Source organism: Apis mellifera, linkage group LG1 (assembly GCF_003254395.2).
Source record: "Apis mellifera strain DH4 linkage group LG1, Amel_HAv3.1, whole genome shotgun sequence".
NCBI lineage: Eukaryota > Metazoa > Arthropoda > Insecta > Hymenoptera > Apidae > Apis > Apis mellifera.
Genome location: NC_037638.1, coordinates 9,488,684 through 9,510,044, shown reverse-complemented (window position 1 = coordinate 9,510,044; position 21,361 = coordinate 9,488,684). Strand labels below are relative to the sequence as shown.

The 21,361-nt window shown below is 32.2% G+C and overlaps 1 protein-coding gene and 1 long non-coding RNA gene across 4 annotated transcripts in view; one reads left to right on the top strand and one right to left on the bottom strand.

The window, feature by feature from the left end:
• LOC409608 (peroxidasin) overlaps positions 1-21,361 on the bottom strand; it is a 278,859-nt gene that overhangs the window by 127,047 nt on the left and 130,451 nt on the right. The gene's annotated exons all lie outside the window — the stretch shown is intronic.
• On the top strand, positions 10,736-21,250 carry LOC100578747. The gene is made up of 4 exons (XR_001704910.2): positions 10,736-10,844; positions 19,573-19,878; positions 20,061-20,177; positions 20,747-21,250. It is a non-coding gene; the product is annotated as an uncharacterized LOC100578747 (long non-coding RNA).

Below are 21,361 nucleotides of genomic sequence, written 5' to 3'. Positions count from 1 at the left end.
CGAGATACATTCGTAAAATATATACGAATAAAGTTAACAATATTGAATTTCTGTTTCGAATAATAAAAAGATTTTAATATTTTCCTTTATATTGCTAAATTAATTTTTAAATTAAAGATTGTGATAAAATAGAATTTCAAAAACAGATTAAATAAACAATTACGTTATATTAATATTTTTAGAAGAAGAAAAAAAAAAGAATCATAAAGGATATTATTTTTCAATATAAACCAACGTAATTTTTCATCAGAAATCATATTTCATTTCTCATCTCTCATCATAATCCTTATATATTATCATCCTCATAATCTTAATTTCTTCGAATCATTAATAACCTTACTTGTATCTTCCATCTGACACACTTTTCCTTGAGAAGTCACAAAGATCCGCACCTCTATAATTGTTCGTTACATCCTCGAGAATCTACTAACCCTTAACCGCAAAAGATTAATCCCATAATATCATCCGATCGTGAAACGCTTTGACTCATTCATTTTTCTGAATTGGCTGAATTTTTTTTAATTTTTCCATTCACCAAGCTCTGAATCGTTAGCAATCATCGAAAGAAGCAACATTAAATCGCTCTTTTATGGAAGAACGAGAAGAATATGCAAAATTCTTCTTTATTCTCCACGAAAGAATAAATAATAAGTGCAACGAATTTTTTTTTTAAAAAATTCCAAAAATATATCAGCTTAGAAACAATTTCACAATATATTTTATTTCATATTTTTGAATAAGATTCAAAGATGATTCTCTAAACTCTAATCGTAAAATGAACTATTGCATCCCATAGAATTATTCAGTTATCCAGGAAAGAGGAGTGACCTTAATCCCTTGCCTTATAGAATAATATCGAGTCACACTCGTAGCGTGGATTATATGGATCAAATACAACGAGAGAAGGTTGAATTTGTATCCAAGTTCAATTTTAACTCTGAGTTCACTTCCTAACTGCAAGATTAGATTACTGAATACAAATCGTGTATAATATTTCAACATTTTATTTTGAATTAAACAAATGTATATTAAAAAATTGATATATTTTCAAGAGAAAACATGTGAAATTCAACGTGGATAAAATATTTATTTACTTTCCACTTAATTAAAACGCATCAAGCATCTAAGATTATTCTGTTCTCGTGTATTCTTCTATCTGTTAAATATCAGATATTTGTAAGAAAAAAATTGTTCAAAATCCTTAGCAACATTTAAGCTCAATGAAATTAATGAACGAGAAACATTGCACTGTTCCACATCAAAATCTTGTCTTGTACTTGAAGAAATAAAAGTACTGTTCCTAAAGTAAAGGGTTAAATTGTAAAGTGATAACGATAGTTTGCTCGTGCGACAGATCCACGATATGTTAGGATCTAGTTTCAACGTAGAAGTTGAGTGGTTCTTAGATCTTAGCCACACAGAATCGGGGCAGAATCGTGTCTTGAGGGTGTAAATTTAAAATTATGCCGGTAATGCAGACTTTCCGGCTCGTACGTAGCAACCGCCGTGGAAGAATGGCCGTTAGAACCGAAAGCAGCCAGGGTCGGCGATAATGGACTTTTGGCGATAAAACGCCTCTATATTGGAACGGCTTAGTTGGCTAGTGGCGCGAGCAAAACTATTACGGGAGACTTGACGAGCCCCGTAAGTTTCTCCGACATAACCTCTAATGCTACAACCCGTGAATTGCTATTTGACTAGCATCGACATATTCACAACTATTTAACAGCGTAGCATTATCGAAACAACCAGTTTAGGGGGCGAACTTTTACTCGAGAGCATGGAAATCTGTAGTGAAGGATAAGTGAGAATGAATATGATATCAGGTAAGACATAACCTCGAAAGATAATATAATGTAAATGCTGTTATTATATGTTCATAATTGTTTAATTATAGAAAATTATAATTTGTGGAGTAATTTTGGATATGTAGAAATGAAAACAAAGTGAAAGTGAATTTTATGCAGATCAGACATAACCTCTAACGTTGTTATAATAATGTTGTTTGTCAAGAATCAATATATAATTATTTTACAACGTAACAATTATTTAAAGATGGTAATAAAACAACTATATTTATTATTGGAAATTATTGCATGAAAATTTAAAATCAAGGAAAAGAAGAAAAAGAAGAATTAATTTTTTTGCTAAAATTATTAAAATACAATTTACAATATATTTAACTTGAATTTAAAATAAAATATTAGTTTAATAAATTATTTATAGAAACAAACATATCTATGAATAAATCAAAGCTATAAAATTGCAATATTTTTAAATTTAAATCCACAGAAAGTTTCAGATATGAATCATTTTTCCAATAAATTCTTCTAATAATAGATTTTATGTCTTGAAATATCTTCAAATATTTGTAGGATTAAAATTTGTATAATATTTCACAATTATTATAAAGAGTGATCGTACATAATAAACATTCCATTTTATGTAAATCATATGAAAAGATGTACTGGTTCGTGATCATTAAGAACTAATATGAATACACGCGAGTGACTAACAATAGAAACGAAAATATGGAATAAACCGGAATGGAATTTTAAAAAGAGCAAAGAATATTGTCGGTTTTACGTATTACAAGTAGAAATGCGCACTCATGCAAGGTTGAAACGAAACATTGTTTACGAAAGACAAACAGTTACGTGCTTTTGTCTAAAATAAAGCAAATGCAAATAATGCCGGTGTAAAATTCTGTTGGATGCACTTTATAATTTTAATATAGATTGATACGACAATAAGAAGAATCAACTGTATTTATTTTTGATAGACATTATAAATTTAAAAATTAAAAATTTATATTTCAAACTTTCTTATTTCTTTTATTCTATTATTTTTCTTTCATTTTTTTAAATTCTTGACAGGATTAGTGACAGGACGATAATGAAAGAATTATTTTTTTTTTTTATACAAAATATGTACAAAGTAAAGTTATTTAAATTCGTGCTGGTATAGTATATCATAAAAATTTTGGATCAAACATTGTGCATCTACAAGGTGTTTCTGAATTATGTTTGAAAGGAATATTGTGTGGCGTTGGGAAATAAAATAGGATATAAAAATATCACCTAAGAAAAATTTGATCTACGATAATGTTCCTTCCATGATATAACAATATAGTGAACAATATTTTCACTTATATTTATGACTATACGATGTGGACTTAATTCATAACCATTTTATCTTCTTCTGGATTATCAGTATTCTGGAAAAAGAAACGACCAAAAGGAATTGGAATATATCTTGATCTAACACATGTATTATAAATTGATTAATATTATTCCTCGTCAACTTCGACAAATATCATCGTTATTGATTAATGAAAATGTAACAACTATTTAAATAAAATACGCTCAAAATGAGATACAATTAACTTTTTGAAAAGCTACACGACAAAAAGACTTAACTAAATGGAATAAAAGTTTATCTTAAATCCAGAAACGCCATTTTATCCAACCACTCTTCATCTACTTAACGCTGATCGAGTCAATCCTTAAATCCTCTTTAAACAACAATAGAAGATAAACATTGAGAAGTCAAAAAGACAAAAAGATTCCCTCGAAAACAGTGATAATCGATAATTTCAATCTTTCAAAATATTTAGATGCGTAAATTTCTGAAAATAATGAATCCAATCTGAATGAATCTTTCGTCGAAACAAAATCTAATCCTTAGTTCCAAAACTGAACGCTAGATGTCACGTTGGTAATATTACAGAGAAATTCCTCTTCTTGGATTTCGTTCACGGGCGAAAAACAAGGGTAAATATTGGCAATTAGATCAGAATGAAAGTGTAGGTAATCGTTTAATAGCCAAACACCACGATTTGACTAACAAATACGGAAACGATTACGCGACGAGTGTACAGTTGAAAATAATTAAGGAGCCGTGTTTCGCGCGACCATTTGCATGAGCGATATCCTTGGAAAATGTCAGCTTGTCTCGACCCTTTGCTGTTTATCATAATTTATGCAGGCCAAGCGATATTTCGTTTCTGTAATATCGAGCTTGAAAATTTAATCAAATACCTTCAAACATATCGAATATTCTCTTTTATTCTCATTATGAATTATGTTTAAATAGTAGATACAATGGATGGATTTAATTAATTTTGTAATCATTATATATATTTACTGAAGATATTTTATTACAAATGTTATAATTCTTATTATTAAAAATTGTTTCGTCGTTAAATCATTTTAGTATGTAAAAAAATAAGTGTATAGAAATAGATAAATTAAGACATTCTTTTTTTAAAAGATTTTGATAAAATGAAAAAAATATATGTCCTTTATCATCTACTTTATAAATATTACTAATATCATTTAATTTCGAATCAGAATAGTTATTCTCAACAACAATAACCATTTCCCTCGTTACACAATAGATTTTCAATACGACAGACCTATAAAATTTCCTGCAAAAATATAACATTGCGCACGAGCTACACTTAAAGAGTGATTTGTTCCAAACATGCATTAACTTCCATTCCATTGAATTTTTCCATCGTCGAGCATCGAGATTTTTCCACAGTTATCTCGTCATGTATATTCTCGAAACGCATATAAACAAATACTTATCGATATAGGTTTTCAGATAGCTAGCCATTCGATAACAATGTGATCTACAACTAAAAAATGATATAAACGAATATTTATATTAAAAACATAATCGTATATTATGATTAATCATCATCACTCACTATTATCAGATGGCAGCACATTGCTTCTGATTATAAACTTCATTAATAAGAGAATTATATCTCTGTATTCAATAAAAAAAAAAAGATATAATAGATTTAAAAGTATTAAAGAATAATTATTCCATAGTCATATTGTTGTTGAATCAATCAATTTCCACTGCCAAGAGATAAAAACCAAACGTACTTATCAAATACTATTTTCATTCTACACAAATTTTTATTGTACAAAAAGAAGAAAAAAGAAACTAGAAGAAGTTTTCAATAAGGAAATCTTGGAAAAATAAAGAAAATATATTGGAGCAATTTTCGACTCAACGCGCTGACTAATTCTCGTTCCCAGAATTTCCTTATTATCGAAAATATCTGAAAGACCGTCACGATCAACATTGTATACGTACAGAGGATGGAGGATATTGCGGTTCTGAGCGAAGCAAGGTTTTTGCGTTGCAGCCAGGGGCGATAGAGGATATTTATAATGCGGCAAGATTTTGCGGTGGGAAAGATGCGAGCATGAGGGGGAAGAGAACGAGAAGGAGGGGGCGGAGGAAACGGTAGACTGGAAAACAGATGCATCTGTTCCAAGTATGTCGTTGTAAACACGGTGTTGTTTTGAAGACTAATTAATCATTAATGAGAGCGGCGGGGTTTGATGAACGGTGTACAGCGGTGGTTTTCATAAATTAAAGCGCGCGGTGATTATGCAGTTTTATTGCAGAATCTCTGCGCGCCGCCTCGACTTTTCTTGCGGAACAGTTCTTGTTGCACTTTTAATAATGAGATTATGTCGCAGACTTTTCCCTTCCTTCGTGCTTCTAATGAATCAATATGAACTTCTAGAAAAAAATAAAATAAAATAAAATAAAGTGTAATTAGATATAGTTACGTACAATTTAATTGGGAATACGAGACGTTTAATAAAATTGGAATCAAGTCGAAATTAATAATATTCATCTACTTCTTGAAAAATGAGAATTTCAATTTTTATATCATTGGGATAATTTATGGTGAATTTTATGAATATGTTGGTTTCGTTGCTGCAACAATTGGGAATAGGATATACGAGTGTGATAAGGGATATACGTGCATTAAAACGATTAGCATAAAATTTTTAATAAAAATATTCATTATAGGTTTTATTCAGAACCCTTTTAAATCCAATTTATACTTTTAATGATAGCTTTCAAAATTTTATTGAATCTTCAATTTCATTAACTATCAGATTATACTGATGTACATATTTAATATTGGATTAACATTAACAAGTACTCGTAGGAAATTTTTCCAAGTATTACTTTAAGTTCGAAGAATAATATATATATAGATCGTAGAATTGATCTAGATAACTGGAATACTTTTTCTAATTTGTAATATAATATATTCTCTTCTGTTACAAATAACGATACCAATATTTTCAATTTAATATCAAAGTACAATTTTACGAAACGCCATATTGTATCCAATCTAATAGCGTCTCTCGTGTAATTTAATTTATGACGTAAATAAATTTCATTTCATCCCGCAAAAAGGAGAAAAATAAGAAAAATTCAATCGCAAGAAAGAGAAACAAGACATTATTGAAAAAGAGGAAGGAGAATCACCGTGTCGACGCAAGGATAAAAAAGAAAATAAATCAGCAAGAAAAACAGGTGAAAAACTAACTTACAGCCGAGAGCTAAATAAATCCTATTTACTTAGGCGAATGCCGCGCCATCTCGTGAAGTCGCGCGACAAATTTGAAAAAATCCAAAAGCGTGGAGTGTCGCCTTTGAAGGCGTGTTCCCAACCGGGAGATTGTTACGCGCTAAGAGCCTCGGAGCACGGGCGATAACGACGTTTGTAACCTGATTTAAGAGGGAGCCGGTCCTCCTTTCGCGAGCAAAGTTATCAAACCTTCCGTCTTATGATACTTCTTCCAGACTCCTCCACACCTTTATCTTCATCGTGCGTAACGTGTTGCGCGACCTCTCTCTTTCACGGATAATAGGATTTATTTTCACGACAATTGTATTTCGCGTTATTATATATATTTTCCAGTTAATTAGATTCAGGTGCATTAATTTGTTTTCGATGCTCTAGGGAAGGACTGTTTTATTGAACGATTTTATTGAACGAGGTTAGAAATGGGCAAACTTTACTTTAAGAGTTTCTTGTAGATGCAGAAATATATTTACTGCTTCAAAAGTTAATGAGATATGCATACTATGTGACATAGAAATGAATAAATATCACATAGTCAATCTCTCTAAATTCATCATTATAAAAATAATTTGTCAATTTCATTTAGTATTTATAAAATATCAATATGGCGTCTAATTTGGCTTAAGTCATACAATAGGTTAAGAATATTAGAAAATTTTAAATGTTTTGAATGTATTAAATTCTTAAATTAAATAATATATATATAAGTAAATAAAAATACAAAAAAACTTTCAAAAAGAAATACTTTAAAATAAAATTTAAAAAATAAAACTTTTTAAAATAAAACTTTCAAAAAGAAATACTTTAAAATAAAATTTATTATGGAACAAATTATTTTTTGTTATTAGATTAAGTGAATTAGTAATATTAATGAAATTTCATTGAATTCAACAAGTTGTAATGTATCAAAATAGAGATAATTTCTATAAAATATTATATTGTGTTGTGTTTGAATATTTTGAATATTTTGTAATTAACGCTATTGACTACTATTGATTGTAATTGTTATTTGAAAATAGGAAATATGGGAAAAGAGATTTATTTTATATTATTTATTAAATAGAGTCAAAATGAATAAATATAATGCACAGGAAAGCTTGTGATTAAATGATTATTAATTGTAACTATGTGTAATTAATTGCAGTAATGGTAATAATTATTTCTCTAAACTTCAAATATATGTATATGAGAGAGAAATGGATATGTTGAATATTAATAATTTCCAGTTCTACTTCAGAATAACTAAAATTATTATTAAATTGATATGAGTCAGATCTGTAAATACGATATTAATATAACTGTAATTATATATTCAAAATGTTCAAACATTTATACAATATACATACTATTATAAAAAACAGGTATCAATTTTATATATATAATTTTTATTATACGAATCAGTCTATCACTGACAATTTTGAAATTAAATTAAATTATACACTTTCTGTCTTTCCCAATTAATAATATTCACAAAATCACCTGTAAAAATTACTCTTTAAAATTTTATTTTTATTTTATCAAAAACCAAATATTATTATTATCATCGTTCATATCGTTCTAAAAACATTTCTACGAATAATTTATAAACGTTAATCGATTTTCCCCTATGCATAGAAAATCCAATGACCTACTACCAACTATTTTTTCGCTAATCATCCCTCCTTAATCAACCTGCCTCCACAACCTAACAATTTATTTCCCTATCAAACGATCGCCATATAATAATATCAACAGTGTAAAAAAGAAAATGGAGAGGAAATATTCTCAAAGCACCGAGCGACTAAATCGATTTACCAACGTTGAATAATAACGCGTTGTATCGGCGACTGGATCTGATCCACGTTTCGTATGAGCCGCCCTTCGCTTCAACCCCTCGCTTCAACCCCCCCGTTCTCGTCACTTTCGTTCCTTCCTTCCGTTTCACGAACGTATCAACCTCTTTCGAAAAAACGAAAGTCAGCACACGCCACGCAACTTGCCAACGTGACAGTTCTCCTCGAGGCTCCGGCACGAGGGTCCGCCATCTTTCGACATATCGAAATAGAGAAATGTCGGCTAGACGCGAGACGCAGCAAGGTAATGGAAAACACGGTCGGCCTTGTTGTAGCTGTCTGTCGATGCTGCCCTATGGAATTGCAAATAAGCAAGTCCCCGTCTTATGAATTCATTTGTCGCCTCTGCACACGATAGACCGAGCTTCGGTATTCAGGCACACAGTCGATGTAAAAAAAAAAAAGGAAATTCCTGAGGCGAGAAAGAGAGGGACGAGATGAAAGCGAGAAATTGGATGCGTCTCTTCGAAGGTGTAGTAGTGAAATTTTACGATGCATGCAAGCTGCGACGAGATATAATAATGATAATAATAATAATAATAATAATAATAAAGAGAAATTTTAAAGCTTCCTTCGTTCGATATTGCCATACTTCTCTGCCTCGCCGCTAGAGGGAGAAACGCGTTCGAAAATTGAAATTTGAAACAGTTTGTTCTTAAGGGAAGGGAAAATTATATCGGTTTGTCTCGAGTGGAATTGGAAATTGTGATATTCATGGATTACAATACAAAGGCGCTTTTCGCTCGAATCATGCGCGTCGATAAAGAAAATTCAGAGAATCTAATTTCTTAATGTAATAGAAAACTTGGAAATTTCATCCCTGGTTAAGTTTATTTTCTCTCGAGTTCAAATATTCAATTTGAAGCATATACAAACACAAATACATTTGTAATTAAGAACAAATGATATATTGAAAACCGAAATAAAACAATGAAGATGCAATTTACATACAACATATTTATTCATCGTCAAATTGTTGGAAACATTTCAATCGAAAAAAATCGCAAAGAATTAAATTGAAAAGCGAATGCACGCTTCGAGAACGAAACAAAAAAGGAATAAGGAAGAAAGGAAAAATGACAAGAAGAAGAAGAGCATGGAGGAGCGTGAAATATAAAACGTTGGATGGCATTCGTGGACAATTTTGAAGTCACGCACGTTCGTTAATCTAAATTCCAGTCCTCGTTCCCCACATTCGAGGGGGAGGCATGCCAGCGTCGGTACGATGAAAATGCATTCGACTTTGCGGCGGGGCCGTATGCATCGACTCAACGAACTTCTGGAATGAACTCGATGCGGTTCACCAGCGGCCAAGGGGGGCCTTTCCATCTGCCCTTCGATAGCCCAATCCGTGTAAACTAACCGCCCCTTATTCGATTTGTATTTTACCTTGCTGTATTCGTTCCATGCTTATCGAGTGCCAGATCTTGCGCAAACGTTGGCTCAATGAAACGTGCCTCTTGATCAAGCTGATTATTCGATGCGATAATATTTCACGGATGGAATTAACGTGTATTGAAGAATAAAGAATGTGTAAGATCGGTGGAAATTTTACTTTTTATTCGAAATTGAAGAATTTGTATTGCGAATTTTTCTTGAACGAAATTGTATAGAAACGAAGAGATAAAAAGAAAAATATTCTCGAAATTAGTTGAATTTTTAAATCTATCTTAAACGAAGCGAGAGAGAAAAAGTCGTAAGGCAAAGAGAAATAAAGTATCTGATCTCTTTAACGCGAAAAGATTTGAGAAAAGATTTCGGTAAAAAATCGGAGGAGGACGATATCAAAAGACACGTAGACGTAGAGCGATCAGAGGGTACTTTTCGACGATGCCAAGTCTGGCATCGAATATTACAAATTTCCCAAACGTCAGCTGAAAGGGCTTCCTTTGGACCCCTGTGGACATGTCCCGCCAGCTTTATTAGCGATTCCAACTGTGTCAAGAGGAATTGCTGCAAATATACTTGAATGTTACGTGACGGACAAGATGAAATTTCACGATAGAGAGTGAATTACCCTAGAAATCGGAGGATAAATAATTCGAGCTGCGACTTGGACGTGAGCAGTTAGTAATGCGGTGATTCAGTGAGGCCGTTTCGTTGCATGCTCGAAAGTAAGCTCGTTTGCATTGCTAGATGGATGGAAACTAAAACGTGGGAAATATATCGTATATACATCTAGATCTTATCGTGATCTTTGTAAAATGGAATTGAGTTGTTAGTTTGATAGATAGACTTTCGTGCATACATTGTTGCTCTTATTCGAGATCACTTGAATTTTTTTATCTTCTTTTATTATGTATTTTTACATTGCATAGTAGAAATTCTGTTTAGAATAAATATATAATAACGTTGCGTTAATTAATCGATAGTTTGCATTTTTAGAATCTAAAAAAAAAATTATTTATTCATTATTGTTAATTCGATAAATTTGTAATAATATATCGCGTTGGATAAGCTTTAACGATCACAATGTGGAATATTATAAACCGCGGCACAGGAAATAATAATATCGGTTGTTATTGATATCGAAAATATCGATTTAACGTTAGTCGTTCTCCGGACGCCGAGCCGAACAGATGCGTTATTCCGCTCTCCTCGTAAGAATATTTCTTAATAAATCAATTAATTTATTATTAAATGAAAATAAGCTTTTTAAAATTTATCGGGATTTTAAAAAACTTGTTTTTTTATAATTTAAAAAATTTATTCGTTGTTATTAATTCGACAAATTTGTAATGATATATCGCGTTGAATAAATTTTAATAATTACAATGTGAAATATTATAAATCGCGGCACAGGAAATAATAATATCGGTTGTCATTGATATCGAAAATATCGATTCGACGTTAGTCGTTCTCCGGACGCCGAATCGAACGGACGTGTTATACCGTTTTCCTCGTAAGAATACTGCTTAATAAATTAATTAGTTTGTATTGAATAGAAATAAGTTTTTTAAAATTTATCGGGATTTTAAAAAACTTGTTTTTTTATAATCTAAAGAAAAGGATTTATTCATTATCGTTAATTGAACAAATTTTTAATAATATATCGCGTTGAGTAAGATTTAATAATCAATGTATAGAATATTATAAATCGCGGCACAGGAAATAATAATATCGGTTGTCATTGATATCGAAAATATCGATTCAACGTTAGTCGTTCTCCGGACGCCGAACCGAACGGACGTGTTGCTCTCTGCTCTTTCATTAGAATATTATATCGTTTAGTTAATTAATTAGTTTTTTAGTAAATATATTATAAATTAATTGATTAATTATTCTAAAAATTATAAAAAACATAAGGGAAAACGAAACGTTATTAGAATTATAAATTGAAAATTTTTAATTGAATTAGTGATTTCCGCGATTATTATTCAAGATTTTGATTAATTATTTTCGATTCATATTATCATTTTATGATATTTTTGTTACAAAATGTTTCATTACTTTCTCGCAATTTTATTTGCAATTATCGTAATAAGTAATGATAATGGCAAAATTAGAAATTTATAATTTTAATCAACGAAACAAACGATCCATTTTTTCCAAAAGAATTTAATCCTTCGAAATAATTCGATTTTTTCTCCTAATTTAAAAATACATTCCCCCAATCGATTTTCTCCATTTTATATTAGACCAGGCATGAATCATTAAAAAATCACATCGAGCATTGTATTCAATTTATAAAACGCATTAACGTAAATTTTCCCTTATCGATAAAAACATTTATTAAAAGACTACCACGCGCGTCGCTTTTTTATTTTTTATTTCGCAAAATCGAAATATTCCACGAACGTATCCACGCTTCCTTTTTATTCTCGATCGTAATATTCAATTAATGTAAAGAGCAACGGGCATCAAGAACAGATCCAAACACTCCTCACGAAATGCAAAATGGAAATTTTCATCGATAAAAAACGAGAAGAAGACCAAAGACAAACAAACAAACAAACGAACGAACAAACAAAAAAAAGAAATAAAAGGAAAATAGAAAAAAAAAAAAGGAAAGATACGATTCACATTTCAAATCGTGGAAAGCATCGTGAAATTCCATCGCGGTTGTTGAAACAATTCGATTGGATCGGCATTGATTGGCCGCTAAGCTGCGAACCCGCGCTCAAGGCCTCCCCCCGATTCGAACCGATTTCGGTGATCGAGCCTCGTCAAACCCCGTAATGCTCATCCGTTCCCGCGAAAAATCGCATTTCTCATTGACCGCAACCTCGATGCAATAATTCAATAAGCCGATACCCGAGGTGAACGGTTTTAAATTTTCCGCAACACAAATCTTTTCACCGAGTCAAATGTAGCGTGGAGTAATGCCCGATCACGTGGCTCGGATAATTGTCCATCCTCCCCCTCTTCCCTCCCACGCTTGGCCGACATGTGTGCCGACAAAGTGCGCTATGCGTCATCGAGATTGTGTCGAAACGTATTCGATCGTGGGAGAGAAGAGTGACTACCACAAAATGAAATTGCCCGCTAGAAATCGAATGATTTCCGCGTATCTAAACGTAGCCGAATTTCTCTCGATTAAAATGGTCGATACATCGTTGATAGTTTATTGGCTGTGATTTCGTTCCGAGTATATATATATATATATATATATATATATATATATATATGTGTGTGTGTGTGTGTGTTTTGTAGCTGTTATTTTGAGGAAATTCTGGAAGAATTGTAGAATTCGTTAGTGAATCGTTTATCAATAGAGAGATTTTTGCTTTGTTCGATTTGTTTGACGTTTTAGTTTTTGAAAATGATTATATATTTGGAAGGGAAGGTTCATTTTGTTTATTTCAATTTGTTGAGATATTTCGAGAACGGGATAAAAATATTATTTTTCGATTGATTTATGAAATTAGGTGATACGAATATTTGTATTCAAGTCTTAAAAAAGTTTGAGATCTTTCTTTTTTTTTTCTTTTTTTTTTTTGGAGAGGTACAATATTTGTTGGTTATTTATTCTGACACTGCTTATAGATATGAGGTATCCCCATTGGGGTGGAATGCCCTTTAGAATCAGTCAAGCGAATAATATCATACCGAAACGATACGACATAAATTTCTTCAAGTATCTCTTAAACTTTATTTTTCGTTAGATTTATCTTTCATTATTTCTCATTCTCTATGGATCCTTGGCAAAAATGAAACGAGATTCAATTTCAAATCTTTTGCTGAATCTGTGATATAGATCATTTAGGGACAAATCATTAACTTCTTGAAAACTTTCTGAAAAAGTTTCAATTTTAATTTTGATTTTAATTTTGAAACGTTATATATGGTTAGCGATCATCTTTTCTAAAATACATCAACAGTAGTTTGGAATTGATTAGTTAGTTTAACGAATAATAGTATAGTTTAAAATAAACAAGCATGTCCTCGGATAAAAAGAGATGATGAATAGAAAATCTTCAAAATTCTATAGAGATTAATTATGTATTAATTAATCAAACTCGAAATCAATCCACTTTAAGTTAAGGTGAATCACAAGCTAAGCCCAAAATATATATATATATATATACAATATCTTGAAGCTATGTAACGTGATATTAGCATATTCCTAAGGGATGCACGCCCGATATACTATGTAATAACTGACAAGACCCTCTGTACTCGAAACCCAAAGTGGACTTGCAGAATCTTGCGAGGCCGTAAAGATTCGAACTTTCTGAAGATGACTGAAACCCTTCTGAATTCTCCGGGCTATCAACTCTATCGAGATTTCGCGTACCCTTAGCTTCTCGAACGTTCAAGGTGGGAACTCGTATGAATTCTAACAAGTTTCTAAAATTTCGCTCGGGTTTCTTGGTTATAGTATCGGAGGGAAATTTAGAAGTTTGAAGTATATTGTTATTAACCTCGTTCCCTTGTAATTTTTACAAAGAAAGTCAAGGAATATATTGATCGATTAAAAATATAAAGTAATGAAGGGAATAATAGATTTGCTTTCAAAATTACGCGAAACTACTTTACTCTAGAAATTCATGATATTTCAAAAAGAGAAGGAAGATAATAAGGTTAATCTTTGAAGTCTTAATTTCTACATTTTAATTTTCAAATTTATCAAGTTATGTAACAAATTTGATTAAAATTGTACGTATATCGAATTTTATAAAATCTGGTCGATTTAGATAGTACGAGTATTCCCATTTTTCACAATTTGTCGCTCGTTTATCAAGCAACATCTTCAAATTAACAAATCATTTTTTTTGCTCGTAATGGATTGCCAACCATTATTCAACCTCCGATATCCAACACAGTTTATGATGTTGAGAGATAGAAGACAGTGTTTGTTTCGTCTTGAATTTCTGATTCATATCTCCATTTCATCGAAGAAGAAGTAATATTACTCGTGTAAATTATTAAAAGTAAAGGAAATATTTCATGTTCACTTCGAGAATACGAATTACGGTGGGTAAGGAGATCTATACAATAGGTCCAAACTTCTAATTGTCTAATTTTCGTTATCTAATTAGCGTTATAGTCGGCTCCTAAGTAAGATCTTTTGAGTTCAATGTAATTTAGTCCTTGGGGTTGAAGGGTGATCGTGAAGATTGATGTTATTATCGATAAAGATATATTTAATCCTTTTGTTACTATAATTGTTTTCTTTTGCTTAGATCAGAGATGATTCAAAGATTCTAGGGAATTTCTATTCTTCATCTAGGGAAGAAGATGTAGCTTCATATTATAAAAGATTAAATATATCTTACATTTTATATTATTGCTTCGTTAAATAATTTAAAACAACTATTTTATGATAGAGGATATTAATTTATATTTAGTTAATTTAATAAAGCAGATAAGTTAAATTAAATCCTTGAAGTTAGAAAAAGAGGAGGGAACTATAAATACAAGCATAAAATCCAATATTTTCTTTGATTCTCAATTCAACACTCCCTCGACCAGAGCTTTCTCGACCCACCTCCGTATTTTCCACAATATTCGAACATATTCATCTCGTACTCGAGGCATCTGCGAGAGCAGCTTAAAAATTAGATTTCCCCGCAACATTCCTATTTCTCCAACCCCCAATATTCGAAGGTCTCGATTCATCCGCGAGAAAATTTCAACGGTAACTGAAAATTAGATTTTGCTCGCGGGGGGGAAAGGTTCCATCCGCGTCACGCGATAGATCAAATCGCCAGTCGGTCAGAATTCGCCGAGCGGGAGGAGAGGGGGTGTAGGTTGTGCAGGGTAGCTTTCAAACTGCACGAGTTCTGACGAAGGGAAACGATCATCCCCCAATAGGAACATAAATTTCAGGGGCAATTTCACTCATACAGGTTACTCGAAGGGCGTTGCGGCCTGCGGGCCAGCACGTTCACCCAACACGGTATCCCGTCGTCTGAGCATTGTGCGCCGACGGATGGAATTATCAACCCCCAAAGGCTCGTAACTCCTCCACTCCTGTGTGTCGACTGTATCACGGTGGAAGGCGATAGTATATCAACCTGTTCCACTTTCATTCGTGATATGGGGACCGCGACACCCTCAGGTGTGTTCTCGACTCGGACGCCTCTTTTATGGGGGCGAGAATAGGGTAAAGGAATTTTTGTCCAAGTGTTGGATGCGTTTGTGTAACGTACGATATAATGGAAGACGGTGATTTTGTTCTTCTGTAAGTGATGGTCAATCGATGCTTGGATACAAAGATATTTTGTTTATTTGAATCGAAGGGGAGGATTTCATTTTTTCGAATTTGAATGATAAAGACTTGTATGTTTATGTAATTGATGATACAATGGAATAATTGTTGAGTGAGTTAATTATTTGATAATCAAACAGTGAAAAAATATGTGTTATTATTTATTATTGGAAAATTGAAATATATAAAAATCTAGGAAATGGTTGCTAAGATTTTTCGATAAAATGATTAATGATTGATAATTGTAATTAGTGTAAAATCAAGCCGTCAATCAGGGTTATTGATTATTAAATAATTAAAAATCATTAATTAATTATTAATAGATATAATTAAGTTCTAATCAAGGGTTGAATGATTAATTTAATAATCGTTAATAAATGAAATAATTACCCTTTTGATTATGATTGAATAGGTAATACAACAATCATTAGTTCTTTTTATTAAAATTTAAGTGTTATATTTTATAAGTTTAACATGGTTGCTTCAATTTTATTTTTTATTAAATTAATAAAATTTTAAATTTGATTCAATTTTATTTGCGCGTTATTATTAATTTCAGTGTTTCAAAATTGAAAAATGTATAAATAAAAAAATAATTGGGCGACAATTGCATATATTATTTCATAACAATTGAATATATTTATAATACCAGTAATAAGTTCTATACACTTTGTTAGATATTTTTAACGATTATTAAATGAATAATTTTACTCGAAACAATTTTTAATAAAACACCACCGTTCTAAACTTAAAATGCATTTTTCAAATCAATTGTAAGCCACGAAAGTTAATGGAAATCGTTCCGCGCGATTATTGAAATAAATTTTACTTCGAACATTTCGATCGAGTGCGATTACTCGTTGAATAGGAATAAAATTGCTGCGAGCCATACTTCAATTTTCCCGTAACTTGAAATATTCGCGTTATCCCTGAAAAATATTTCAAACGAAGATAAATCAGACCAATAAGAAATTCTTAAGAATACCTGAACCTGAATTTTCGCTCGAAACCTTATTTCCCCTCAAAATAAATTTCTATTGATAAAATAATGAAATAACTCGAGCGAAAATTCAATTACTCATTCGAATCAATTATCATTATTGAATTCATTTCATTATATCTTATAAATTTTTGAAACGCGTTTTTAAATTACGCACACCGAATATTATACACATTGATGATATTTTTTTTTTAAATATTTTATAGCATCTATTACCCGTCCATTTTTAAAAATATTTTCAATAAAATCGAAGCTTGGATAAGCCCTCAAGGCGTGAGACGATTAAACAACGTGGAATAAAAATTTCGTAATATCTGTTTTCCATCAAGGGCGCGTGACGGTGCCAGGAGAAAAATGCTTTGCGATAAAATAAAGGTCACAGGATTGGGAGAAGGGTGGGTTGACAGCAGCCACGAGGGATGCTCGATTTAACCCCCGCAAGGAAAAGGAATCGATGGGTCGCGAGCATCCGCCAGATAAATCCTCGATAACCACGGGGACAAGATTGCCCCGGCCAATAAGGGATTGGAAAATACGCCGGCAACTTTGCGCCACCCTTTTTTCCCCCCCTCCTCGACCTCCCTTTAACGTCTCAAAATCTCGAGATTTCATCTAAATACGGATTGCGTAACCCCGATCGGGTAAACCGAGACCCTCGAATCGCTGCTCGGAAAACAGAAACCCTTATTTTCCGTTCAAAATTTTTCAGGAGAGAGAGAGAAGGACATAGCCAAGATCCCAGGGGTGCCTTTAACATACGGGTGTTTTTCTTTGCCCATATTTCTAGATGGTGAAAGATTACGAGGGATCAATCTGAAGAGGTGAATGTGAATGAGAAGGGGGATGAAGAGGGGAAGTACATTTTTCGAATATTGAATTGGAATTTGAGTTCCCTTTATACGTGTACATTTGTAAGATTGAAAGTAGAAGTAGTAAATATATTAATAAATTGTGTTATAATTAGAGAGAATTGGAACTAGGTTTTGAACTACTTGACTGACAAATGTCTGACTTATACTACTTTTTCAAGCGTCTACCATTGCTTGAACGTTTGATGAATGATTGATTTATATTATATTATAAAAGAACAAGTTTTAGATTAAGAAAATTCGCGAGTATTATATTTAACAAACAAAAAAGAAAGGGTTGCAAATACAGTATTGAAACGTATTAAATATAATTAAAAATTAATATTTTATAAACATATTTGAAAATTGAATTATACACTATTTTTTTTCTATAATTGCCTTTTTTATCGCGATATCTATCACTATTTGTCGTATTATTATCTCATTTTATTTATCTGATCGTGCCTGTCGCTTATACAAATTGCATAACTTAAGGGAGGAAATTGCAGGTTACGTTCCTCAAGAGTGAAAGAACGAGCGATTGTATTAAAATAGCATCCATTTTCCTCTATATATATTCATATTAAATATAATAAACGAATCTGACGAATTTCAATCATAATCGATCGATATCAAATCTTGGGAAAGATGGCGCGAGTTTTAAAGATATTTATCGAATTAAAAATAAAGAATCGGCCGTAATTCTCACCGGGTTATCGCGTTATCTAGCTCCGTGTTCCCTTAATGCGGCAGACATGTTAAATTAATCGTTCTATCGAGACAAAGGATCACGGTTTAATTACGTAGAGAGAGCGTTTCACTCCGCCGCCATGTTGAAATGTCCGAAGTCGCACGCGAGGCTATTGTCCGAAACGTTTAAAAGCGGCCACCTTATCAGCGTTGCTGCTCACAGAACGTTCTTACGTGAAACTCCATTATCCGTGGCGAGATCAGAAAAAGGGACGGGGAGGAAAAATTCCCTCCTCCTCCCTTTCCTCCTCATCCCGAGGCACAATTTAAATTGTCCGAAAGCAATTAAGAGCACGGTCGTGTTCGGGGAAAAATAAGCTCGTGTTGCTGATGAAATTCGAATAGACGGTAAAATTTGTATCTTGTTGGGGAGGGGAACGAACGTAAAAGAGGCAATAAAAGGAGTATAAAATAGGTTATATCACGTTGTAAAGGACGGATAAGTGTGCCACTTAATAATGGAAAGTTACGTTGATTTTCAAATTAACGCCCGAATTTAATGGCTACGAATTGTCAGAGTTTAATGGTCGAATTGTTGGATCTGATTTTACAGTATCCTCCATGCTTGAAACATTAATTGGGATTTTATCACGGAGGATTTTCTTGTATTTTGTATTACTACTCTGATTAACGGCCAAGAATCATTCCATTATTCTTGTACATTTCATTCTACGTATACGGTAATTTTAATAATTTTTAATTTTAATCGCCTCATAGAACGAATATGAGATTCATTTTCGCTTGGTGTAAAAATGATACGATTTAAAACTTACGGTTTTGAAAATATTATTACGTAAAAATTGTTAAATCTTGCGTGTTTCGAAGTTTTGTTTTTTTTTTTTTTATTTTTCTTATTCAAACTATTCAAAATTGTTTTTCTCTCGAGAATCGTAATTTTTGAGTCGTGGCATTTATACGATCTAATAAATCGTAATAATTATCGTAACATTACATTTGTAATTTTTATTTTCCACATTATATTTTTTTCTCTGACACAAATTTCTTTCTCGTTTTCAACTTACAACGTTTATAATGTTTCCTAATTTCTTGTATTAATTCGATATAAATTTTTGCAGACGAATCCAGCGAAAAACGAATGGGACGAATATCGCGTCAATCAAGTTCGAAAAGCTGGAAAATTCATATCGGCGAATATTCGAAGTGTCTGTCGTTCAACGAACTGCCGGGGGATCTCTCTCTGTTCGAAGTACACGGTGGCGGGGAGGGTACACAAATAAACTTCGCGCAACCCACAAAGCCGTGTGTAATCCAAAAGTTTGGCTCTTCAACGCCGCAGTAAATCCATCACGGTTCGAGTTATCTCTCGATCGACTTCGAGTGGCCGAAATTCAGCTAGATGCTCCATATAAATCCGTGCCGGGGTAAGCACGCGTTTCTACCAAGCCTCGAATATCGATTAACGATTCTTTTATTGTCGCTATCCGCCCGGAAATTGTCTGTCAATCGTTTAAATCCCGACGTTAATGCACCCTCCCCTCCCCCCCTCCTTGTTGGAAAACTTTACGACACCTTGTAAGAATTCGATCAATTTCATACTTTCCAGCAGTGGAGGATCCAGTTTCATAATTGGTTCGATAGGGTGTCTACTGGAGGACTTGGGATTATTGCCAAGAACTTTTCGAATCTTATTTTTCTCGGGGAAAAAAACACGTATCGTAAGGTAAGTTTGAAAACTTCTAAAAATGTAATATGAAAATTGTTAGAGTTGTCGTAACTTTTCCTATTTTTTTTTAGTTTTTAGAATTTCTTATGATTTCTTTCAAGAAAAGAAATTAGTGAAAAAATTCTGTTTTTTGTTTTTAAAAATAAAAGGATAATTTAACGATATAATAATGACATCAGAAATAATATAATAGCTTTAAAAATTATTGTAGAACACCATTTTCAAAAAGAATATTAAATGTTTCTCAACTTTGAAAACCATCATAGTTATATTTACTAATAAAATACGTAATAATTTTATCACGATGAGTTTGCAAACTTGAACGTATCGTTATTTCTGGGATGCCTCGTGGAAACCCCGTCCGTGCGTGTAGCCCCCGTATCTCAAACAATCCTCTGTTTCATATTGACTATTTGTTTAATGTTAAATCTCAAATGTAATATAAATTTCATTCCGGGATCGTACAATGAATCAAACTTTTGTCAACAGAAAATTGTAATAAAATAATAGTACTATGTTTAAATGAAATCACTGAAATTTATTTAGTTTCTCAATTCACTTTACAGGTCTTCCAAAACATTCAACCACGGCATTATATCGTACAATACATTTCCAAGGCTGCAATCGAACATAGAATGGATTCGTGGCCTGAATACTGGAGGAGAGTCTGTTTGAACCTTAAAGGCGAAGCTTTCAATATAGATATTCACATTATCCGGAAGAATATTTGGAACTTACAATTTCATGAACCATTCAACTTGCGATTGAAACCAGTTGCGGTTTGAAAATCGTCTGAACCTAATAATTCTCGTTGTCTCTGTTACCCTCTTGTGATTCTAACCCTCTTGATCGTCAATACTGATTAACGTATCATAAACCCATGACATAATACGTACAGTAGGTAATCCTAATAGACGGAATAGTGCTCATCTCCCGTAAGCCTAATTTCCTTGTCATATTCTATATACATGTACAAACCACATTATCTCGCTGTGTCTTGAAAATGAAAATTCGTAATTTCGAAAATTATTTAGAAATATTTTAAGAATGGTAGATTAATAGATATGACTTTTTAAAATTATATGGTTTGCAAAAAATTTATTTATCATTAAAGAAAGTATTATATTCAATGTTGAATTGGAAAAATAAAATGGTTTAGGTAAAATTAAACAGGCAATCAT